Raw genomic sequence first — 26,111 nt, forward strand, 5'->3', positions numbered from 1 at the left:
GGTGCAGAGCATTATATGTGGCACAGCTTTATGTGGAGCATCTATGGGGCCATAATGAACGGTATGGAGTATCTATTTTTATAGTGCTTTGGCACAAAGCACTATATTGTTATTCCATCGTGGTAAACTTCTTATTATTATTCAGTCCGCAGTTAATGCGGCCCGAACCGCTTCACTCACAGACTCCAGTGAGGTGTCATTTCGAAGCCAGCGTCCCCAAGAGGTGTGCTAAGTATTTTTCGTGTCGATCGGATTTGTAGTTTTGGCGCAACTTGCATTTGAAAAAAGTGTTTCAATGCATTTCAATAGGGAAATTTCCCCATACGTTTATACTGGGCCTGATTTCTGAGGCAATTTCTAAAAATAACTGCCACCTGTCACCTGGCCAATTAGCTCATTGATATGCGCAGTCAGACTCAGTTACTATGCCAACGCCTATGAACTCTACATCAGCCCACCAGGTCACAGCTTTTGTCAGATAATATCAGCTCTTAAAGTGACAGTACAGCACAACTCCAAAGCACTATCTGTAGTCTTATTATAGTGCTTTGGAACAAAGCACTATACTGTTATTCCATCGTGGTAAACTTCTTCTTATTCTTATTATTATAGTGCTTTGGAACAAAGCACTATACTGTTATTCCACCGTGGTAAACTTCTTATTATAGTGCTTTGGAACAAAGCACTATACTGTTATTCCACCGTGGTAAACTTCTTATTCTTATTATTATTATTCAGTCCGCACGTAATGCGGCCCGAACCGCTAAACTCACAGACTCCAGTGAGGTGTTATTTCGAAGCCAGCGTTCCTGAGAGGTGTGCTAAGTATTTTTCGTGTCGATCGGATTTGTAGTTTTGGCGCAATTTGCGTTTGAAAAAAGTGTCTCAATGCATTTCAATAGGGAAATTTTCCAATACGTTTATAATGGGCCTGATTTCTGAGGCAATTTCTAAAAATAACTGCCACCTGGCTGATTACCTCATTGATATGCGCAGTGAGACCCAGTTACTATGCCAACGCCTATAAACTCTACCAGCCCACCAGGTCACAAGTTTTGTCAGATAATATCAGCTCTTAAAGTGACAGTACAGCACAATTACAAAGCACTATCTGTAGTCTTATCATTATTGCCCCGCTCACCAAATCGGACCCAGCCCACCAAATCGGACCAGAGTGCCCCCGCTTGCCAAATCGGACCCAGAGTGCCCCCGCCCGCCAAATCGGACCCAGAGTGGCGCCGCCCGTCAAGTCGGACCCAGAGTGGCGCCGCCCGCCAAATCGGACCCAGAGTGCCGCCGCCCGCCAAATCGGACCCAGAGTGGCGCCGCCCGCCAAATCGGACCCAGAGTGGCGCCGCCCGCCAAATCGGACCCAGAGTGGCGCCGCCCGCCAAATCGGACCCAGAGTGGTGCCGCCCGCCAAATCGGACCCAGAGTGGCGCCGCAAGCCAAATCGGACCCAGAGTGGCGCCGCCCGCCAAATCGGACCCAGAGTGGCGCCGCCCGCCAAATCGGACCCAGAGTGGCGCCGCCCGCCAAATCGGACCCAGAGTGACCCGGCCCGCCAAATCGGACCCAGAGTGACCCGGCCCGCCAAATCGGACCCAGAGTGGCACCGCCCGCCAAGTCGGACCCAGAGTGGCGCCGCCCGCCCAGTCGGACCCAGAGTGGCGCCGCCCGCCAAGTCGGACCCAGAGTGGTGCCGCCCGCCAAGTCGGACCCACAGTGGCGCCGCCCGCCAAGTCGGACCCAGAGTGGCGCCGCCTGCCAAGTCGGACCCAGAGTGGCGCCGCCCGCCAAGTCGGACCCAGAGTGGCGCCGCCCGTCAAATCGGACCCAGAGTGGCGCCGCCCGTCAAATCGGACCCAGAGTGACCCGGGCCACCAAATTGGACCCAGAGTGACCCGGGCCACCAAATCGGACCCAGAGTGACCCGGGCCACCAAATCGGACCCAGAGTGACCCGGGCCACCAAATCGGACCCAGAGTGACCCGGGCCACCAAATCGGACCCAGAGTGACCCGGCCCACCAAATCGGACCCAGAGTGACCCGGCCCACCAAATCGGACCCAGAGTGACCCGGGCCACCAAATCGGACCCAGAGTGACCCGGGCCACCAAATCGGACCCAGAGTGACCCGGGCCACCAAATCGGACCCAGAGTGACCCGGGCCACCAAATCGGACCCAGAGTGACCCGGGCCACCAAATCGGACCCAGAGTGACCCGGCCCACCAAATCAGACCCAGAGTGACCCGGGCCACCAAATCGGACCCAGAGTGACCCGGGCCACCAAATCGGACCCAGAGTGACCCGGGCCACCAAATCGGACCCAGAGTGACCCGGGCCACCAAATCAGACCCAGAGTGACCCGGGCCACCAAATCGGGCCCAGAGTGACCCGGGCCACCAAATCGGGCCCAGAGTGACCCGGGTTGACCAAATCGGGCCCAGAGTGACCCGGGCCACCGAATCGGGCCCAGAGTGACCCGGGCCACCAAATCGGGCCCAGAGTGACCCGAGCCACCAAATGGGACCCAGAGTGACCCGGGCCACCAAATGGGACCCAGAGTGACCCGGGCCACCAAATGGGACCCAGAGTGACCCGGGCCACCAAATGGGACCCAGAGTGACCCGGCCCACCATATGGGACCCAGAGTGACCCGGTCCACCAAATGGGACCCAGAGTGACCCGGCCCACCAAATCGGACCCAGAGTGACCCGGCCCACCAAATCGGACCCAGAGTGACCCGGCCCACCAAGCCTCAACCCTGAGAGGCTACAACTACCAAACCAGCGCCTGAGGGGCACCCAAGTGTGAAAGTCTTGCAGGGGCAGCCCGGGCGCCATTCCAAAGCACTATCTGTAGTTCCTTCAGGAAATACCCATCTAGTTCTTCTTATTATTATTCAGTCCGCACGTAATGCGGCCCGAACCGCTTCACTCACAGACTCCAGTGAGGTGTCATTTCGAAGCCAGCGTCCCCAAGAGGTGTGCTAAGTATTTTTCGTGTCGATCGGATTTGTAGTTTTGGCGCAATTTGCGTTTGAAAATGTTTTTTCCCCTCATTGTAATGCATTTCAATAGGGAAATTTTCCCATAGGTTATAATGGCCGGGTTTCTGAGGCAATTTGAAATGTACCTGCCACCTGGCTGATTAGCTCATTGATATGCGCAGTCAGGCCCAGTTACTATGCCAACGCCTGCGAACTGTATATGACCACGCCAGCACAGTTTTGCCAGATAATATCAGCTCTTAAAGTGATAGCACAGCACAATTTCAAAGCACTATCTGTAGTCTTATTATAATTATTGCCCCGCTCACCAAATCGGACCCAGCCCGCCAAATCGGACCCAGAGTGGCGCCGCCCGCCAAATCGGACCCAGAGTGGCGCCGCCCGCCAAATCGGACCCAGAGTGGCGCCGCCCGCCAAATCGGACCCAGAGTGGCGCCGCCCGCCAAATCGGACCCAGAGTGGCGCCGCCTGCCAAATCGGACCCAGAGTGGCCTTGCCCGCCAAATTGGACCCTGAGTGGCGCCGCCCGCCAAATCGGACCCGGAGTGGCGCCGCCCGCTAAATCGGACCCGGAGTGGCGTCGCCCGCCAAATCGGACCCGGAGTGGCGCCGCCCGCCAAATCGGACCCGGAGTGGCGCCGCCCGCCAAATCGGACCCGGAGTGGCGCCGCCCCCCAAATCGGACCCGGAGTGGCGCCACCCGCCAAATCGGACCCGGAGTGGCGCCGCCCGCCAAATCGGACCCGGAGTGGCGCCGCCCGACAAATCGGACCCGGAGTGGCGCCGCCCGCCAAACCGGACCCGGAGTGGCGCCGCCCGCCAAACCGGACCCGGAGTGGTGCCGCCCGCCAAATCGGACCCGGAGTGGCGCCGCCCGCCAAATCGGACCCAGAGTGACCCGGGCCACCAAATCGGACCCAGAGTGACCCGGGCCACCAAATCGGACCCAGAGTGACCCGGGCCACCAAATCGGACCCAGAGTGACCCGGGCCACCAAATCGGACCCAGAGTGACCCGGGCCACCAAATCGGACCCAGAGTGACCCGGCCCACCAAATCGGACCCAGAGTGACCCAGGCCACCAAATGGGACCCAGAGTGACCCGGCCCACCAAATGGGACCCAGAGTGACCCGGCCCACCAAATGGGACCCAGAGTGACCCGGCCCACCAAATGGGACCCAGAGTGACACGGCCCACCAAATGGGACCCAGAGTGACCCGGCCCACCAAATGGGACCCAGAGTGACCCGGCCCACCAAATGGGTCCCAGAGTGACCCGGCCCACCAAATGGGACCCAGAGTGACCCGGCCCACCAAATGGGACCCAGAGTGACCCGGCCCACCAAATCGGACCCAGAGTGACCCGGCCCACCAAATGGGACCCAGAGTGACCCGGGCCACCAAATCGGACCCAGAGTGACCCGGGCCACCAAATCGGACCCAGAGTGACCCGGGCCACCAAATCGGACCCAGAGTGACCCGGGCCACCAAATCAGACCCAGAGTGACCCCGCCCACCAAATCGGACCCAGAGTGGCCCCGCCCACAAAATTGGCCCCTGAGGGGCCCCGCCCACAAAATTCTCAACCCTGAGGGGCACCCAAGTGTGAAAGTCTTGCAGGGGCAGCCCGGGCACCATTCCAAAGCACTATCTGTTGTTCCTTCAGGAAATACCCATCTAGTTATAGTGCTTTGGAACAAAGCACTATACTGTTATTCCACCGTGGTAAACTTCTTCTTATTCTTATTATTCAGTCCGCACGTAATGCGGCCCGAACCGCTAAACTCACAGACTCCAGTGAGGTGTCATTTCGAAGCCAGCGTTCCTGAGAGGTGTGCTAAGTATTTTTCGTGTCGATCGGATTTGTAGTTTTTGCGCAATTTGTGTTTGAAAAAAGTCTTTCAATGCGTTTCAATGGAGAAATTTTCCTATACGTTTATAATGGGCTGGTTTCTGAGGCAATTTCTAAAAATAACTGCCACCTGGCTGATTAGCTCATTGATATGCGCAGTCAGACACAGTTACTATGCCAACTCCTATGAAATCTACATCAGCTCACCAGGTCACAAGTTTTGTCAGATAATATCAGCTCTTAAAGTGACAGTACAGCACAATTCCAAACCACTATCCGTAGTCTTATGATTATTAGACTGTGGCCCGATTCTAACTCATCGGGTATTCTAGAATATGCATGTCCACGTAGTATATTGCACAGCCACGCAGTATACAGTGCAGAGCCGTGCAGTACACAGCGCAGAGCCGCGCAGTACACAGCGCAGAGCCGCGCAGTACACAGCGCAGAGCCGCGCAGTATAACGCGCAGAGCCGCGCAGTACACAGCGCAGAGCCGTGCAGTACACAGCGCAGAGCCGCGCAGTATAAAGCGCAGAGCCGTGCAGTACACAGCGCAGAGCCGCGCAGTACACAGCGCAGAGCCGTGCAGTACACAGCGCAGAGCCGCGCAGTATAAAGCGCAGAGCCGTGCAGTACACAGCGCAGAGCCGCGCAGTACACAGCGCAGAGCCGCGCAGTACACAGCGCAGAGCCGCGCAGTATAAAGCGCAGAGCCGCGCAGTACACAGCGCAGAGCCGCGCAGTACACAGCGCAGAGCCGTGCAGTACACAGCGCAGAGCCGCGCAGTTTAAAGCGCAGAGCCGTGCAGTACACAGCGCAGAGCCGCGCAGTTTAAAGCGCAGAGCCGTGCAGTACACAGCGCAGAGCCGCGCAGTACACAGCGCAGAGCCGTGCAGTACACAGCGCAGAGCCGCGCAGTATAAAGCGCAGAGCCGTGCAGTACACAGCGCAGAGCCGCGCAGTACACAGCGCAGAGCCGCGCAGTACACAGCGCAGAGCCGCGCAGTATAAAGCGCAGAGCCGCGCAGTATAAAGCGCAGAGCCGCGCAGTACACAGCGCAGAGCCGCGCAGTACACAGCGCAGAGCCGTGCAGTACACAGCGCAGAGCCGCGCAGTATAAAGCGCAGAGCCGTGCAGTACACAGCGCAGAGCCACGCAGTACACAGCGCAGAGCCGTGCAGTACACAGCGCAGAGCCGCGCAGTATAAAGCGCAGAGCCGTGCAGTACACAGCGCAGAGCCGTGCAGTACACAGCGCAGAGCCGCGCAGTACACAGCGCAGAGCCATGCAGTACACAGCGCAAAGCCGCGCAGTATAAAGCGCAGAGCCGCGCAGTATAAAGCGGAGAGCCGCGCAGTACACAGCGCAGAGCCAAGCAGTACACAGCGCAGAGCCGCGCAGTAGACAGCGCAGAGCCGCGCAGTACAGAGCGCAGAGCCGCACAGTATAAAGCGCAGAGCCGCGCAGTATACCGCGCAGAGCTGTGCAGTACACAGCGCAGAGCCGCGCAGTACACAGCGCAGAGCCGCGCAGTACACAGCGCAGAGCCGCGCAGTACACAGCGCAGAGCCGCGCAGTACACAGCGCAGAGCCGAGCAGTACACAGCGCAGAGCCGCGCAGTACACAGCGCAGAGCCGCGCAGTACACAGCGCAGAGCCGCGCAGTATACAGCGCAGAGCTGCGCAGTACACAGCGCAGAGCCGCGCAGTACAGAGCGCAGAGCCGCACAGTATAAAGCGCAGAGCCGCGCAGTACACAGCGCAGAGCCGCGCAGTACACAGCGCAGAGCCGCGCAGTACACAGTGCAGAGCCGCACAGTACACAGCACAGAGCCGCGCAGTACACAGCGCAGAGCCACCCAGTATACAGCGCAGAGCCGCGCAGTACGCAGCGTAGAGCCACGCAGTATGCAGCGCAGAGCCGCGCAGTATACAGCGCTGAGCCGCGTAGTATACAGCGCAGAGCCCCGCAGTATACAGTGCAGAGCCCCGCAGTATACAGCGCAGACACGCGCAGTACACAGCACGGACACGCGCAGTACACAGCGCAGAGCCGCGCAGTACACAGCGCAGAGCCGCGTAGTATACAGCGAAGAGCCACGCAGTATATAGCGCAGAGCCGCGCAGTACAAAGCGCAGAGCTGCGCAGAGCTGCGCAGTATACAGCGCAGAGCCGCGCAGTATACAGCGCAGAACGCGCAGTACACAGTGCAGAGCCGCGCAGTACACAGCGCAGAGCCGTGCAGTACACAGCGCAGAGCCGCGCAGTACACAGCGCAGAGCCACGCAGTATACAGCGCAGAGCCGCGTAGTATACAGCGCAGAGCCGCGTAGTATACAGCGCAGAGCCACGCAGTATACAGCACAGAGCCACGCAGTATACAGCGCAGAGCCACGTAGTTATACTGCCCAGTCACGTAGTATATTGTCCAGTCACATAGTATACTGCATATCCCTGTTAAAAAAAAAAAGAATTAAAATAAAAAAGTTACATACTCACCTCCTGGAGCGGCCGGTATCTGATGGTTGTTGCACCTCCTAGAGCGGCCGGTACACGATGCTTGTTGCACCTGGAGTGGCCGGTACCCGATGCTTGTTGCGCGCTCCGCTCCCAAGAGTGCATTGCGGTCTCACGAGATGATGACGTAGCGGTGTTGTGAGACAGAAAGACGGAAGTGCCCTTAGATAATTAGATAGTAGATTACCCCGCTCACCAATTCGGAACCCGAGAGGCCCGGCCCACCAAATCGGACCCCGAGGGGCCCGGCCCACCAAATCGGACCCAGAGTGACCCCGCCCCCTAAATCAGACCCAGAGTGACCCCGCCCACCAAATCGGACCCAGAGTGGCTCCGCCCACCAAATCGGACCCAGAGTGACCCCTTCCACCAAATCAGACCCAGAGTGACCCCTTCCACCAAATCGGACCCAGAGTGACCCCTTCCACCAAATCGGGCCCAGAGTGACCCCGCCCACCAAATCGGACCCAGAGTGACCCCACCCACCAAATCGGACCCTGAGGTGCCCAGCCCACCAAATCAGACCCTGAGGTGCCCAGCCCACCAAATCGGACCGAGTGACCCCACCCACCAAATTGGTCCCTAAGGTGCCCCGCCCACCAAATCGGACCCAGAGTGGCTCCGCCCACCGAATCGGACCCAGAGTGGCCGCGCCCACAGAATCGGACCAAAAGTGACCCCGCCCACCGAATCGGACCTAGATTTACCCCGCCCACAAAATCAGACCCAGATTGACCCAACCCACCAAATCGGACCGCCTGAGGGGCACCCAAGTGTGAAAGTCTTGCAGGGGCAGCCCGGGCACCATTCCAAAGCACTATCTGTAGTTCCTTCAGGAAATACCCATCTAGTTATTATAGTGCTTTGGAACAAAGCACTATACTGTTATTCCACCGTGGATAACTTCTTCTTATTATAGTGCTTTGGAACAAAGCACTATACTGTTATTCCATCGTGGATAACTTCTTCTTATTATAGTGCTTTGGAACAAAGCACTATACTGTTATTCCACCGTGGTAAACTTCTTATTCTTATTATTATTATTCAGTCCGCACGTAATGCGGCCCGAACCGCTAAACTCACAGACTCCAGTGAGGTGTCATTTCGAAGCCAGCGTTCCTGAGAGGTGTGCTAAGTATTTTTCGTGTCGATCGGATTTGTAGTTTTGGCGCAATTTGCGTTTGAAAAAAGTGTCTCAATGCATTTCAATAGGGAAATTTTCCAATACGTTTATAATGGGCCTGATTTCTGAGGCAATTTCTAAAAATAACTGCCACCTGGCTGATTACCTCATTGATATGCGCAGTGAGACCCAGTTACCATGCCAACGCCTATAAACTCTACCAGCCCACCAGGTCACAAGTTTTGTCAGATAATATCAGCTCTTAAAGTGACAGTACAGCACAATTACAAAGCACTATCTGTAGTCTTATCATTATTGCCCCGCTCACCAAATCGGACCCAGCCCACCAAATCAGACCAGAGTGCCCCCGCTTGCCAAATCGGACCCAGAGTGCCCCCGCCCGCCAAATCGGACCCAGAGTGGCGCCGCCCGTCAAGTCGGACCCAGAGTGCCGCCGCCCGCCAAATCGGACCCAGAGTGGCGCCGCCCGCCAAATCGGACCCAGAGTGGCGCCGCCCGCCAAATCGGACCCAGAGTGGCGCCGCCCGCCAAATCGGACCCAGAGTGGCGCCGCCCGCCAAATCGGACCCAGAGTGGCGCCGCCCGCCAAATCGGACCCAGAGTGGCGCCGCAAGCCAAATCGGACCCAGAGTGGCGCCGCCCGCCAAATCGGACCCAGAGTGGCGCCGCCCGCCAAATCGGACCCAGAGTGGCGCCGCCCGCCAAATCGGACCCAGAGTGGCGCCGCCCGCCAAATCGGACCCAGAGTGACCCGGCCCGCCAAATCGGACCCAGAGTGACCCGGCCCGCCAAATCGGACCCAGAGTGACCCGGCCCGCCAAATCGGACCCAGAGTGACCCGGCCCGCCAAATCGGACCCAGAGTGACCCGGCCCGCCAAATTGGACCCAGAGTGACCCGGCCCGCCAAATCGGACCCAGAGTGACCCGGCCCGCCAAATCGGACCCAGAGTGACCCGGCCCGCCAAATCGGACCCAGAGTGACCCGGCCCGCCAAATCGGACCCAGAGTGGCACCGCCCGCCAAGTCGGACCCAGAGTGGCGCCGCCCGCCAAGTCGGACCCAGAGTGGCGCCGCCCGCCAAGTCGGACCCAGAGTGGCGCCGCCCGCCAAGTCGGACCCACAGTGGCGCCGCCCGCCAAGTCGGACCCAGAGTGGCGCCGCCCGCCAAGTCGGACCCAGAGTGGCGCCGCCTGCCAAGTCGGACCCAGAGTGGCGCCGCCCGCCAAGTCGGACCCAGAGTGGCGCCGCCCGTCAAATCGGACCCAGAGTGACCCGGCCCACCAAATGGGACCCAGAGTGACCCGGGCCACCAAATCGGACCCAGAGTGACCCGGGCCACCAAATCGGACCCAGAGTGACCCGGGCCACCAAATCGGACCCAGAGTGACCCGGGCCACCAAATCGGACCCAGAGTGACCCGGGCCACCAAATCGGACCCAGAGTGACCCGGCCCACCAAATCGGACCCAGAGTGACCCGGCCCACCAAATCGGACCCAGAGTGACCCGGCCCACCAAATCGGACCCAGAGTGACCCGGCCCACCAAATCGGACCCAGAGTGACCCGGCCCACCAAATCGGACCCAGAGTGACCCGGCCCACCAAATCGGACCCAGAGTGACCCGGGCCACCAAATCGGACCCAGAGTGAACCGGGCCACCAAATCGGACCCAGAGTTACCCGGGCCACCAAATCGGTCCCTGAGGTGCCCGCCCACCAAATCGCACCCAGAGTGGCTCCGCCCACCAAATTGGTCCCAGAGTGACCCCGCCCACCAAATCGGACCCAGAGTGGCCTCAACCCTGAGGGGCTACAACTACCAAACCAGCGCCTGAGAGGCACCCAAGTGTGAAAGTCTTGCAGGGGCAACCCGGGCACCATTCCAAAGCACTATCTGTAGTTCCTTCAGGAAATACCCATCTAGTTATTATTCTTCTTCTTCTTATTCAGTCCGCACGTAATGCGGCCCGAACCACTAAACTCACAGACTCCAGTGAGGTGTCATTTCGAAGCCAGCGTTCCTGAGAGGTGTGCTAAGTATTTTTCGTGTTGATCGGATTTGTAGTTTTGGCGCAATTTGCGTTTGAAAAAAGTGTCTCAATGCGTTTCAATAGGGAACTTTTCCAATACGTTTATAATGGGCCTGATTTCTGAGGCAATTTCTAAAAATAACTGCCACCTGGCTGATTAGCTCATTGATATGCGCAGTGAGACCCAGTTACTATGCCAACGCCTATAAACTCTACATCAGCCCACCAGGTCACAAGTTTTGTCAGATAATGTCCGCTCTTAAAGTGACAGTAGAGCACAATTACAAAACACTATCTGTAGTCTTATAATTATTGCCCCGCTCACCAAATCGGACCCAGCCCACCAAATCGGACCAGAGTGCCCCCTCTTGCCAAATCGGACCCAGAGTGGCGCTGCCCGCCAAATCGGACCCAGAGTGGCGCCGCCCGCCAAATCGGACCCAGAGTGGCGCCGCCCGCCAAATCGGACCCAGAGTGGCGCCGCCCGCCAAGTCGGACCTAGAGTGGCGCCGCCCGCCAAATCGGACCCAGAGTGGCGCCGCCCGCCAAATCGGACCCAGAGTGACCCGGCCCACCAAATCGGACCCAGAGTGACCCGGCCCACCAAATCGGACCCAGAGTGACCCGGGCCACCAAATCGGACCCAGAGTGACCCGGGCCACCAAGTCGGACCCAGAGTGACCCGGCCCACCAAATCGGACCCAGAGTGACCCGGCCCACCAAATCGGACCCAGAGTGACCCGGCCCACCAAATCGGACCCAGAGTGACCCGGCCCACCAAATCGGACCCAGAGTGACCCGGCCCACCAAATCGGACCCAGAGTGACCCGGCCCACCAAATCGGACCCAGAGTGACCCGGCCCACCAAATCGGACCCAGAGTGACCCGGCCCACCAAATCGGACCCAGAGTGACCCGGCCCACCAAATTGGACCCAGAGTGACCCGGCGCACCAAATCGGACCCAGAGTGACCCGGCCCACCAAATCGGACCCAGAGTGGCCTCAACCCTGAGGGGCTACAACTACCAAACCAGCGCCTGAGGGGCACCCAAGTGTGAAAGTCTTGCAGGGGCAGCCCGGGCACCATTCCAAAGCACTATCTGTAGTTCCTTCAGGAAATACCCATCTAGTTCTTATTATTATTCAGTCCGCACGTAATGCGGCCCGAACCGCTTCACTCACAGACTCCAGTGAGGTGTCATTTCGAAGCCAGCGTCCCCAAGAGGTATGCTAAGTATTTTTCGTGTCGATCGGATTTGTAGTTTTGGCGCAATTTGCGTTTGAAAATGTTTTTTCCCCTCATTGTAATGCATTTCAATAGGGAAATTTTCCCATAGGTTATAATGGCCGGGTTTCTGAGGCAATTTGAAATGTACCTGCCACCTGCCACCTGGCTGATTAGCTCATTGATATGCGCAGTCAGGCCCAGTTACTATGCCAACGCCTGCGAACTGTAAATGACCACACCAGCACAGTTTCGCCAGATAATATCAGCTCTTAAAGTGATAGCACAGCACAATTTCAAAGCACTATCTGTAGTCTTATTATAATTATTGCCCCGCTCACCAAATCGGACCCAGAGTGGCGCCGCCCGCCAAATCGGACCCAGAGTGGCGCCGCCCACCAAATCGGACCCAGAGTGGCGCCGCCCGCCAAATCGGACCCAGAGTGGCGCCACCCGCCAAATCGGAGCGAGTGGTGCCGCCCGCCAAATTGGACCCAGAGTGGCGCCACCCGCCAAATCGGATCCAGAGTGGCGCCGCCCGCCAAATCGGACCCAGAGTGGCGCCGCCCGCCAAATCGGACCCAGGGTGGCGCCGCCCGCCAAATCGGACCCAGAGTGGCGCCGCCCGCCAAATCGGACCCAGAGTGGCGCCGCCCGCCAAATCGGACCCAGAGTGGCGCCGCCCGCCAAATCGGACCCGGAGTGGCGCCACCCGCCATAGTGGCGCCGCCCGCCATAGTGGCGCCGCTCGCCAAATCGGACCCGGAGTGGCGCCGCTCACCAAATCGGACCCGGAGTGGCGCCGCCCGCCAAATCGGGCCCGGAGTGGCGCCGCCCGCCAAATCGGACCCAGAGTGGCGCCGCCCGCCAAATCGGACCCGGAGTGGCGCCGCCCGCCAAATCGGACCCGGAGTGGCGCCACCCGCCATAGTGGCGCCGCCCGCCATAGTGGCGCCGCTCGCCAAATCGGACCCGGAGTGGCGCCGCTCACCAAATCGGACCCGGAGTGGCGCCGCCCGCCAAATCGGGCCCGGAGTGGCGCCGCCCGCCAAATCGGACCCAGAGTGGCGCCGCCCGCCAAATCGGACCCGGAGTGGCGCCGCCCGCCAAATCGGACCCGGAGTGGCGCCGCCCGCCAAATCGGACCCGGAGTGGCGCCGCCCGCCAAATCGGACCCGGAGTGGCGCCGCCCCCGCCAAATCGGACCCGGAGTGGCGCCGCCTGCCAAATCGGACCCAGAGTGGTGCCGCCCGCCAAATCGGACCCAGAGTGGCTACAACTACCAAAACAGCGCCTGAGGGGCACCCAAGTGTGAAAGTCTTGCTGGGGCAACCCGGGCACCATTCCAAAGCACTATCTGTAGTTCCTTCTGGAAATACCCATCTATTTCTTTCTGTTATCAGCCATTCCCCGTACTGCTGTCAGTCTATTTCTCTCTGTTATCAGCCATTCCCCTGTCCTGCTGTCAGTCTATTCTCTCTGTTATCAGCCATTCCCTGTCCTGCTGTCAGTCTATTCTCTCTGTTATCAGCCATTCCCCTGTCCTGCTGTCAGTCTATTCTCTCTGTTATCAGCCATTCCCCGCCCTGCTGTCAGTCTATTTCTCTCTGTTATCAGCCATTCCCCGTACTGCTGTCAGTCTATTTCTCTCTGTTATCAGCCATTCCCCTGTCCTGCTGTCAGTCTATTCTCTCTGTTATCAGCCATTCCCCGTCCTGCTGTCAGTCTATTCTCTCTGTTATCAGCCATTCCCCTGTCCTGCTGTCAGTCTATTCTCTCTGTTATCAGCCATTCCCCGTCCTGCTGTCAGTCTATTTTTCTCTGTTATCAGCCATTCCCCGTCCTGCTGTCAGTCTATTCTCTCTGTTATCAGCCATTCCCCTGTCCTGCTGTCAGTCTATTCTCTCTGTTATCAGCCATTCCCCGTCCTGCTGTCAGTCTATTCTCTCTGTTATCAGCCATTCCCCTGTCCTGCTGTCAGTCTATTCTCTCTGTTATCAGCCATTCCCCGTCCTGCTGTCAGTCTATTTTTCTCTGTTATCAGCCATTCCCCGTACTGCTGTCAGTCTATTTTTCTCTGTTATCAGCCATTCCCCTGTCCTGCTGTCAGTCTATTCTCTCTGTTATCAGCCATTCCCCTGTCCTGCTGTCAGTCTATTCTCTCTGTTATCAGCCATTCCCCGTCCTGCTGTCAGTCTATTCTCTCTGTTATCAGCCATTCCCCTGTCCTGCTGTCAGTCTATTCTCTCTGTTATCAGCCATTCCCCGTCCTGCTGTCAGTCTATTTTTCTCTGTTATCAGCCATTCCCCGTACTGCTGTCAGTCTATTTTTCTCTGTTATCAGCCATTCCCCTGTCCTGCTGTCAGTCTATTCTCTCTGTTATCAGCCATTCCCCGTCCTGCTGTCAGTCTATTCTCTCTGTTATCAGCCATTCCCCTGTCCTGCTGTCAGTCTATTCTCTCTGTTATCAGCCATTCCCCGTCCTGCTGTCAGTCTATTTTTCTCTGTTATCAGCCATTCCCCGTACTGCTGTCAGTCTATTTTTCTCTGTTATCAGCCATTCCCCTGTCCTGCTGTCAGTCTATTCTCTCTGTTATCAGCCATTCCCCGTCCTGCTGTCAGTCTATTTCTCTCTGTTATCAGCAATTCCCCTGTCCTGCTGTCAGTCTATTCTCTCTGTTATCAGCCATTCCCTTGTCCTGCTGTCAGTCTATTCTCTGTTATCAGCCATTCCCTTATCCTGCTGTCAGTCAGAGTGACCCGGCCCACCAAATCGGACCCAGAGTGACCCGGCCCACCAAATCGGACCCAGAGTGACCCGGCCCACCAAACCGGACCCAGAGTGACCCGGCCCACTAAATCGGACCCAGAGTGACCCGGCCCACCAAATCGGACCCAGAGTCACCCGGCCCACCAAATCGGACCCAGAGTGACCCGGCCCACCAAATCGGACCCAGAGTGACCCGGCCCACCAAATCGGACCCAGAGTGACCCGGCCCACCAAATCGGACCCAGAGTGACCCGGCCCACCAAATCGGACCCAGAGTGACCCGGCCCACCAAATCGGACCCAGAGTGACCCGGCCCACCAAATCGGACCCAGAGTGACCCGGCCCACCAAATCGGACCCAGAGTGACCCGGCCCACCAAATCGGACCCAGAGTGACCCGGCCCACCAAATCGGACCCAGAGTGACCCGGCCCACCAAATCGGACCCAGAGTGACCCGGCCCACCAAATCGGACCCAGAGTGACCCGGCCCACCAAATCGGACCCAGAGTGACCCGGCCCACCAAATCGGACCCAGAGTGACCCGGCCCACCAAATCGGACCCAGAGTGACCCGGGACACCAAATCGGACCCAGAGTGACCCGGGCCACCAAATCGGACCCAGAGTGACCCGGGCCACCAAATCGGACCCAGAGTGACCCGGGCCACCAAATCAAACCCAGAGTGACCCGGGCCACCAAATCGGACCCAGAGTGACCCGGGCCACCAAATCGGACCCAGAGTGACCCGGGCCACCAAATCGGACCCAGAGTGACCCGGGCCACCAAATCGGACCCAGAGTGGCTACAACTACCAAACCAGCGCCTGAGGGGCACCCAAGTGTGAAAGTCTTGCTGGGGCAACCCGGGCACCATTCCAAAGCACTATCTGTAGTTCCTTCAGGAAATACCCATCTAGTTATTATTATTATTACTAGATGGTGGCCCGAACGCATCGGGCATTCTAGAATATGTATGTCCACGTACTATATTGCACAGCCGCGCAGTATGCAGCGCGGAGCCGCGCAGTATGCAGCGCGGAGCCGCGCAGTATGCAGCGCGGAGCCGCGCAGTATACAGCGAGGAGCCGCGCAGTATGGAGCGCAGAGCCGCGCAGTATACAGCGCAGAGCCGCGCAGTATGCAGCGCAGAGCCGCGCAGTATGGAGCGCAGAGCCGCGCAGTATGCAGCGCAGAGCCGCGCAGTATGCAGCGCAGAGCCGCGCAGTATGGAGCGCAGAGCCGCGCAGTATACAGCGCGGAGCCGCGCAGTATACAGCGCGGAGCCGCGCAGTATGCAGCGCGGAGCCGCGCAGTATACAGCGCGGAGCCGCGCAGTATGCAGCGCGGAGCCGCGCAGTATGGAGCGCAGAGCCGCGCAGTATACAGCGCAGAGCCGCGCAGTATGCAGCGCAGAGCCGCGCAGTATGGAGCGCAGAGCCGCGCAGTATACAGCGCAGAGCCGCGCAGTATACAGCGCAGAGCCGCGCAGTATGCAGCGCAGAGCCGCGCAGTATGGAGCGCAGAGCCGCGCAGTATGGAGCGCAGAGCCACGCAGTATGGAGCGCAGAGCCGCGCAGTATACAGCGCAGAGCCGCGCAGTATGCAGCGCAGAGCCGCGCAGTATGGAGCGCAGAGCCGCGCAGTATGGAGCGCAGAGCCGCGCAGTATACAGCGCAGAGCCGCACAGTATACAGCGCAGAGCCACGTAGTTATACTGCCCAGTCACGTAGTATACAGGTCCTTCTCAAAAAATTAGCATATAGTGTTAAATTTCATTATTTACCATAATGTAATGATTACAATTAAACTTTCATATATTATAGATTCATTATCCACCAACTGAAATTTGTCAGGTCTTTTATTGTTTTAATACTGATGATTTTGGCCTACAACTCCTGATAACCCAAAAAACCTGTCTCAATAAATTAGCATATCAAGAAAAGGTTCTCTAAACGACCTATTACCCTAATCTTCTGAATCAACTAATTAACTCTAAACACATGCAAAAGATACCTGAGGCTTTTAAAAACTCCCTGCCTGGTTCATTACTCAAAACCCCCATCATGGGTAAGACTAGCGACCTGACAGATGTCAAGAAGGCCATCATTGACACCCTCAAGCAAGAGGGTAAGACCCAGAAAGAAATTTCTCAACAAATAGGCTGTTCCCAGAGTGCTGTATCAAGGCACCTCAATGGTAAGTCTGTTGGAAGGAAACAATGTGGCAGAAAACGCTGTACAACGAGAAGAGGTGACCGGACCCTGAGGAAGATTGTGGAGAAGGACCGATTCCAGACCTTGGGGAACCTGAGGAAGCAGTGGACTGAGTCTGGTGTGGAAACATCCAGAGCCACCGTGCACAGGCGTGTGCAGGAAATGGGCTGCAGGTGCCGCATTCCCCAGGTAAAGCCACTTTTGAACCAGAAACAGCGGCAGAAGCGCCTGACCTGGGCTACAGAGAAGCAGCACTGGACTGTTGCTAAGTGGTCCCAAGTACTTTTTTCTGATGAAAGCAAATTTTGCATGTCATTCGGAAATCAAGGTGCCAGAGTCTGGAGGAAGACTGGGGAGTAGGAAATGCCAAAATGCCTGAAGTCCAGTGTCAAGTACCCAGTCAGTGATGGTGTGGGGTGCCATGTCAGCTGCTGGTGTTGGTCCACTGTGTTTCATCAAGGGCAGGGTCAATGCAGCTAGCTATCAGGAGATTTTGGAGCACTTTATGCCTCCATCGGCTGAAATGCTTTATGGAGATGAAGATTTCATTTTTCAGCACGACCTGGCACCTGCTCACAGTGCCAAAACCACTGGTAAATGGTTTACTGACCATGGTATTACTGTGCTCAATTGGCCTGCCAACTCTCCTGACCTGAACCCCATAGAGAATCTGTGGGATATTGTGAAGAGAAAGTTGAGAGACGCAAGACCCAACACTCTGGATGAGCTTAAGGCCGCTATTGAAGCATCCTGGGCCTCCATAACATCTCAGCAGTGTCACAGGCTGATTGCCTCCATGCCACGCCGCATTGAAGCAGTCATTTCTGCCAAAGGATTCCCGACCAAGTATTGAGTGCATAAATGAACATTATTATTTGATGGTTTTTTTGTTTGTTATTAAAAAACACTTTTATTTGATTGGACGGTTGAAATATGCTAATTTATTGAGACAGGTTTTTTGGGTTATCAGGAGTTGTAGGCCAAAATCATCAGTATTAAAACAATAAAAGACCTGACAAATTTCAGTTGGTGGATAATGAATCTATAATATATGAAAGTTTAATTGTAATCATTACATTATGGTAAATAATGAAATTTAACACTATATGCTAATTTTTTGAGAAGGACCTGTATTGTCCAGTCACCAGGGCCGGCGTTAGGGGCAGGCAGACTAGGCAGCTGCCTAGGGGCCCCCAGCCAGGGTTGGACATACTGCTGATGGCACTGCTCCGGGGCCCAGAGGTGGAGGGGGGGCCCTGGAGGCAGGCCCGGTATCATGCAGGATCGGGCCCCTCTCACTCCCTCCTGTAATCAGAGAGCGGGGCGCGAAGTGCAGGAGATCATAAAGGGGGCGTGTCATGCAGGGAGGGACGCTGGCCAATGAACGCTTTCCTTACCTCACAGTGACCAGACTGAGGAGAGCGCTCACTGGCTGCCGTCTGTCCTCCTGCATGGCGTGTCCTAATGGTGAGTGCTCACCTACAGTCAGGGGCCCCACAGCACAGCACATAGAGCCATCATGGAGGAAGAGCAGGACTTAGTGTGTGTCTTCTGCTCCCTCCACTGTTCTAATCAGAGCAGGCTGCACCTCACAGAGAAGAGATGGGGGAGGAGGCTGTGCATGGGACAACACACAACACGGCAGCCCCAGGGGGCTGATATCAGTCCTGCCTGCTCTGTGCCCCATCCCCCACAGTAGTGGGTTCTGCAGCCCTCTCCTGCTGAACTATGTGACCTCATCCAGGGCTCCTCTGATCACCTGTGAGCTGATATCACAGATTGGTATGTGTGTATGTATATGCTTGTATGTGAGTGTATCTATGTGTATGTTTCTATCTGTGTGTATCTGTGTATATATGTACGGTATATGTGTGTATGTATGGTATATTTGTATGGCTGTGTATGCATGTACAGTATGTGTATGTATGCACAGTATATGTATGTGTATCTGTGTATGTGCAATAAATTTGTATGTATATATGGTATATGTATGTTTATGTGCATGTACATACAGTATGTATATGTGTGCGGTATGTTTATACTATATGTGTATATACTGTGTGTATGTACGGTACATGTATGTGTATCTGTATGCACGGTATATGTGTGCATCTGTGTATGTACGGTGTATCTCTGTACGGTATGTGTATGTATGTACGGTATACTGTATTTATGTGTATATGTGTGTATGTATGGTATATGTATGTACGGTATGTGTATACAATATGTGTACATAACTGTATGTGTGTATGTACAGTACGTGTATATGTATGTACGGTATGTGTGTAGGTATGTACGGTATATGCATGTGCAGCGCCCCAGAGTCCTGGTCGTTGCAGTACTGTGGCTCCGCCACTATGGGGAGCTATGGTGCGTCCGATGGCACTGAAGGAGTTCATCTGATCAGGTATCACAGACACCAATACATTTCACAGCTGGGCCTCCGGGGGGAGCTAAGGGTGCTATTCATTAGGCCACTCCCCACCATAGTGGGTAAACTGGGGGTCAGGCAGGAAGTTAGATCAGAAAGCTGACTGGGTTGGAACCAGGCAACACCTTGTGGCAGAGGGTGTTGTAGGGGAAGATACAGTAGGGTCTCTGTCAGGGGTGGGATCCTGACAGAGGCTTGGCAACGAGAACGAACGTAACGGGACCGTGCCTGCTCCGGGTAGCGGCGGTGCCCAAGAAAGGATTAGAAGAGAGATAGATTGTGCTGAGTGAGAAACGGGATCACGCAAAGGAGAAATACCAGTAGGAGTCGTGCTGTAAGACCGAAGCAACATCCTACTGAGGCGCACTACCGGTGGCCGGAACGCCGAGGGAGTAGAATAACATTCAGCTTCAAGCAATACTCCAAACAGCGGCAGGACAGTCAGTCTCAGGCGGGCTGTCTAACTCAAATCACCTATGAAGTCTTGGGAGGCAATTGTGGGAGAGGGGCGTCTCTAGGGTCCCGGAAGAACTCCAGGCCTACCCGTCAAACGGGTGCCGTTCCTACCCGAACCTCAGGGAGGGACGGAGGATTAGCAGAACATCATCTAGTCGAGTTGTGAGGGAACTTAAGAAACAGACACAACAGTTGTGGGGTACTTTCCGTAAGCGCAGCAGGGAAGGACTACAACACATAGCGCTAGGGGGAAGGCACAGATTTCCTCCTGTGAAGGGAACTCTGGAAGTGTCATTGGACCGGCCGGACTTGCGCAGCCTGGTGAGCCATATTCTGGACTGAGGACTCAGAGATCTTCAGTAAAGAGGTAAAGAGACTGCAACCTGGTGTCCTCGTTATTTACCGCGACCTGCACCCCACAACTGCACCGTTACAACACCACTTATTGTACTGGCCGCCCCCCCCCACTGACAGACAGGGCCACGGACCGGGTCTAGCCACCGTGACAACCCCAGAACTGGACAGAGACTCTCAGAGGCCCGGCTCCGGGTGCCCCTCGGCCCTGCGGCGGTGTGGGGGCGCTCCAATTTGGCGTCACGAACAGGATGTACTTAAGCCTGAAGAATCAGGTCATGTGTGCCTTGGAACTGTGACTTATTGTGCTTGGACTGTACTTTATTGAAAGACTGTGCTGTGCCATTAACCGCCAAAACCGCCGCCATTGCAGCGCTGAGGAGAGGCGCAGGAGAAGAAGAGGGGTGTGGAGTAGGCGTAGACAAGCTAGAGAGCGCGAAGAACAATGGCCGCCCAGTCTAAACATTTCTTGGTCCTGAGGACGTGTCCGTCAACAGCCGAGGTCCGCCTCCTAATCCTGTTTGGAGGGTGGAGACCATGGAGACGGGGCCGTCCACGAAAGAGACCGCGGGAAGAAGACACCGAAGAAGGAGCAAAGATGGCGACACCGAGAATCCCGCGGGGGACTGATCCGATCCAGTCTGAGGCTGCACCGCCTGACACAGCCCCAGATGCACCAGTGTTGCGGGAACTGACCCTCACGGAGCTACCGGTGGGCCGATCCCCCTTGCCACCATCGGAGGAGTGTGTGGCTGCAGCCGAGGCTCGCCAGATAGCGCGACGCGTGGAGGCCGATGCTCGCGTGCTTGCTCGGCTGGGTCGGCCCACAGAAGTCCACCTATCTCCGGTGTCCCTTGTTCCTTCTCACCCGGCCGCGGCTGAAGGTACGCTGCAGGCACAGGGCATGAAGATCCTGCCGGAGGCTGAGCACCTGCGGCGCATGACGGCTTCATGGCGGAACCGACCGCAACCGGCAGCCCAGATTGATTTGACCACTGTCGCGGAGGTCCCATCGTCCCACTGGGGTGTGGTGGTCTCCTTTAACCCCCGATATGGAAGAGGGGTTATCCAGGAGATCGGGGAGCCGCTACAAGTCCACGTGGACCGGAAGGAGGTCGAGCACTGCAGAGGGAGGTTTGCTTGCGACCTGGAGCCCGGTGATGCCGTGACTTACACCCGGTGGAGGAGAGCAACAGGCGAAGCTGGCTGGATGGCACGGGGCGTCCAGCGATGCGTTGCGCTCCAGGCCACCGCTGAAACATCCGACGATGAACCTCCCGCCGAAAAGGCCAAAGAACCTGACCCGGCAGAACAGCAGAGAACCCGGACCCACCATGTGCCTTGGGGGCGTGCAGGATCCTCGGTGAGAAGAGCATCCCGGCGAGGGATCTTGTCGTTGCTGGGACCAGAGCCACTTCCTGGTGAGGCAGCGCGGCCCGTTGGCCTGGTGAGTCCCGGGAGGAAACCACCTGCTGCGCCAAAATGAGTAAGCATGAATGCTTTGATAATGTAAATAGTTCTCCCTTTGTTTACTGTTTGCTGCTAAACCCGTTCAGGGTTAACTTTTTAAAGGGATCCCTTTGTTGACCCGGGATCCCTATTGTTTGTTTTTGGTTGTTTTTCTAAAGTTTTTGCACAAGTTTGTAGTTGAAAAGAACTGCTGTAATCATGAACAGTGCATGATGCGAACTTTTTGTATATAGTTAGCACCTTATTAAAGGTGCTCCCTACTGGTTTTACTTAAAGAAGGACTCTTTGTGAAGATACCACACTGGAACCTTTGCTGAGTGAGGACTGGTAGCTTGAGAAGAAATGCTACCTCATAGAGACTTGGTCCCTTCTTAAAGGGGATGTTCAATTGTTGCACTTAAACGGTGATATTGCTTTAAGACAGGTAGCAATAATGTTCGATGAAAGAAAGTGATGATAATATGTAAATGAGAAAGTTATATGTATCCAACCAGTTAATTGTGAAGAAATGATGATGATGTTTCTCGGAAGAAAAGGGATGATTGATAATGTTGATAGAAAGTGGGGATAGAAGGTAAACCCTGAGTCCTCCATAGAAAGTTAGTTTATTGTAAAGAAAGAGTTAATAATGTGTTACAGAGGACAGAAAGTGAACCCGTAGGGGTTAGGTAGTGAGTCCTCCTAGGAGCCATACGTAGATGGCTCAGTGCTTCTAAAACTGAAAGTAATGTTATGATCTATACTGTGTATAGAAGTTGAAAAGGCGGTAGGCCCTGGCTGAACGGGGCGGTCCTGTAACAGAAAGGAGAGGCAGTAGGTCTGGTGCCGATAGGACAGGCGGTCCTGCAGATTTAAAGAAGGAGAATGAAAAAAGTTAAATTACCTTATAATGTGATTATAGGAAGGTCTTTAGTGGATACGGAGTGTATGTCCTTAAAGGCAACGTTAAAGTATTGTTCAGCAATTTTTGCACTTAGTAGAATACCCGGTTGGGTAAGAAGAGTTATTTATAGCATGTTGCTATGTTATTTAACCATGTTTGTAACGTTCAAGTGTCCTTACCTCCCATAAAGGGAAGCCTGTTCAAGTATACTTATTGTTATTGCACTCAACAAAATTGTATGTCTTTTTGCTAAACTTGTATTGTTGTTTTCTTCCCAGTCCCGGAGTACTGTGTTTAACCAGGGGGGAGTGCAGCGCCCCAGAGTCCTGGTCGTTGCAGTACTGTGGCTCCGCCACTATGGGGAGCTATGGTGCGTCCGATGGCACTGAAGGAGTTCATCTGATCAGGTATCACAGACACCAATACATTTCACAGCCGGGCCTCCGGGGGGAGCTAAGGGTGCTATTCATTAGGCCACTCCCCACCATAGTGGGTAAACTGGGGGTCAGGCAGGAAGTTAGATCAGAAAGCTGACTGGGTTGGAACCAGGCAACACCTTGTGGCAGAGGGTGTTGTAGGGGAAGATACAGTAGGGTCTCTGTCAGGGGTGGGATCCTGACAGAGGCTTGGCAACGAGAACGAACGTAACGGGACCGTGCCTGCTCCGGGTAGCGGCGGTGCCCAAGAAAGGATTAGAAGAGAGATAGATTGTGCTGAGTGAGAAACGGGATCACGCAAAGGAGAAATACCAGTAGGAGTCGTGCTGTAAGACCGAAGCAACATCCTACTGAGGCGCACTACCGGTGGCCGGAACGCCGAGGGAGTAGAATAACATTCAGCTTCAAGCAATACTCCAAACAGCGGCAGGACAGTCAGTCTCAGGCGGGCTGTCTAACTCAAATCACCTATGAAGTCTTGGGAGGCAATTGTGGGAGAGGGGCGTCTCTAGGGTCCCGGAAGAACTCCAGGCCTACCCGTCAAACGGGTGCCGTTCCTACCCGAACCTCAGGGAGGGACGGAGGATTAGCAGAACATCATCTAGTCGAGTTGTGAGGGAACTTAAGAAACAGACACAACAGTTGTGGGGTACTTTCCGTAAGCGCAGCAGGGAAGGACTACAACACATAGCGCTAGGGGGAAGGCACAGATTTCCTCCTGTGAAGGGAACTCTGGAAGTGTCATTGGACCGGCCGGACTTGCGCAGCCTGGTGAGCTGTATTCTGGACTGAGGACTCAGAGATCTTCAGTAAAGAGGTAAAGAGACTGCAACCTGGTGTCCTCGTTATTTACCGCGACCTGCACCCCACAACTGCACCGTTACAACACCACTTATTGTACTGGCCGCCCCCCCCCCCACTGACAGACAGGGCCACGGACCGGGTCTAGCCACCGTGACAACCCCAGAACTGGACAGAGACTCTCAGAGGCCCGGCTCCGGGTGCCCCTCGGCCCTGCGGCGGTGTGGGGGCGCTCCACATGTATATGTATGTACGGTATATGTATGTACGTGAATGTACGGTATATGCATGTGTATGTACGCTATGTGTATGTATGACAGTATATGTATGTGTATCTGTGTGTATGTATGGTATATGTATGTGTTTGCATATACTGTATTTATATGTGTATCTGTATGTATGTATGGTATATGTAGAGCAGATACCAGACATATCGTGGTTATGTAATCTACTAGATGGTGGCCCGATTCGAACGCATCGGGTATTCTAGAATATGTATGTATGTGTGTATATAGCAGCCACATAGTATATACTGTAGCAGACACGCAGCATATAACACAGTCCACGCAGTATATGACACAGCCCACGCAGTATATAATACAGGCCACGCAGTATATAACAGTGGCCACGCAGTGTATAACACAGCCCACATAGTATATAACACTGCCCTCGTAGTATATAGCAGCCACGCAGTATATAACAGCCCACGTAATATATAGCACAGCCCACGTAGTATATAACAACCCACGCAGTATATAACACTGGCCACGTAGTATATAGCAGCGACGCAGTATATAACATAGCCCACGTAGTATATAGCAGTGTGGGCACCATATCCATGTTAAAAAAAAATAATTAAAATAAAAAATAGTTATATACTCACCTCCGGCGTCCAGCGAAGCTGTCCCGATGCACGCGCTGCTGCCGCCAGCTTCCGTTCCCAGAGATGCATTGCGAAATTACCCAGATGACTAAGGCTAGGTTCACATTGCGTTAGGGCAATCCGTTTAGCGCATAGCGCTAGCGGGTTGCGCTAACGCAATGCTTCCCTAGGGTCCGCGTTCGGTGTCCCCGCTAGCGCAGATCCCCGATCTGCACTAGCGAGGAACGGACCTCGGGCGCGCCGCGGACGCTGCAAGCAGCGTCCGAGGTCCGTCACTCAAATGACGCGACATCGCTAGCGCACGCCCAATGTGGGCGGGCGCTAGCGACGCGCTCACCATTACAGGCTATGGCGGCGTTAACGGACTACGTTAACACCGCGTTATGCCGCGGTGTAACGTAGTCCGTTAAACGCGGTCACATAACGCAATGTGACCCTAGCCTAGTCTTGCGAGACCGCTAAGTCTTCTGGGTACTTTCGCAATGCATCTCTGGGAACGGAAGCTGGCGTCAGCCGCGCGCACTGGCGGATGACGGAAGGTGAGAATAGCAGGTTTTTTGTTTTTTTATTATTTTTAACATTAGATCTTTTTACTATTTCTGTGTGATGTGCAATATGTTAGTATTTGGGGCCCCATTTTAAACTTTTGCCTAGGGCCCCACTTTGCCTAAAACCGGCCCTGCCAGTCACATAGTATACTGCATATCCCTGTTAAAAAAAAAAAAGAATTAAAATAAAAAATAGTTACATACTCACCTACTGGAGCGGCCGGTACACGATGCTTGTTGCACCTGCTGGAGCGGCCGGTACACGATGCTTGTTGCACCTCCTGGAGCGGCCGGTACCCGATGCTTGTTGCGCGCTCCGGTCCCAAGAGTGCATTGCGGTCTCATGAGATGATGACGTAGCGGTGTCGTGAGACCGCACATCATCATCTCGCGAGACCGCAATGCATGCAGCGGTGACCGGGGCGTCGCGCGGAGCGGGAAAGGCCGGTTCCTGATCCGGAGGGGCCACCGGAGGGTGAGTATGTAACTATTTTTTATTTTTTTTATTATTTTTAACATTAGATATTTTTACTATTCGTGCTGCATAAGCAGCATCAATAGTAAAAAGGTGGTCACACAGGGTTAATAGCAGCGTTAACCGAGTGCGTTACACCGCGGTCAACGCTGCCATTAACCCTGTGTGAGCGCTGACCGGAGGGGAGTATGCGGGCGCCGGGCAGTGAGTGCGGGGAGTAAGGAGCGGCCATTTTCTTCCGTACTGTGCGCGTCGCTGATTGGTCGCGGCAGCTATGACAGGCAGCTGCTGAGACCAATCAGCGAACGAATAACGGTGACAGAAAGACGGAAGCGCCCTTAGACAATTATATAGTAGATTACCCCGCTCACCAATTCGGACCGCGAGTGGCCCCACCCACCAAATCGGACCCAGAGTGACCCCGCCCACCAAATCGGACCCAGAGTGACCCCACCCACCAAATCGGACCCAGAGTGACCCCGCCCACCAAATCGGACCCAGAGTGACCCCGCCCACCAAATCGGACCCAGAGTGACCACGCCCACCAAATCGGACCCAGAGTGACCCCACCCACCAAATCGGACCCAGAGTGACCCCGCCCACCAAA

The sequence above is a fragment of the Ranitomeya variabilis genome, chromosome 3, assembly GCF_051348905.1.
Source record: "Ranitomeya variabilis isolate aRanVar5 chromosome 3, aRanVar5.hap1, whole genome shotgun sequence".
NCBI classification, from domain to species: domain Eukaryota; kingdom Metazoa; phylum Chordata; class Amphibia; order Anura; family Dendrobatidae; genus Ranitomeya; species Ranitomeya variabilis.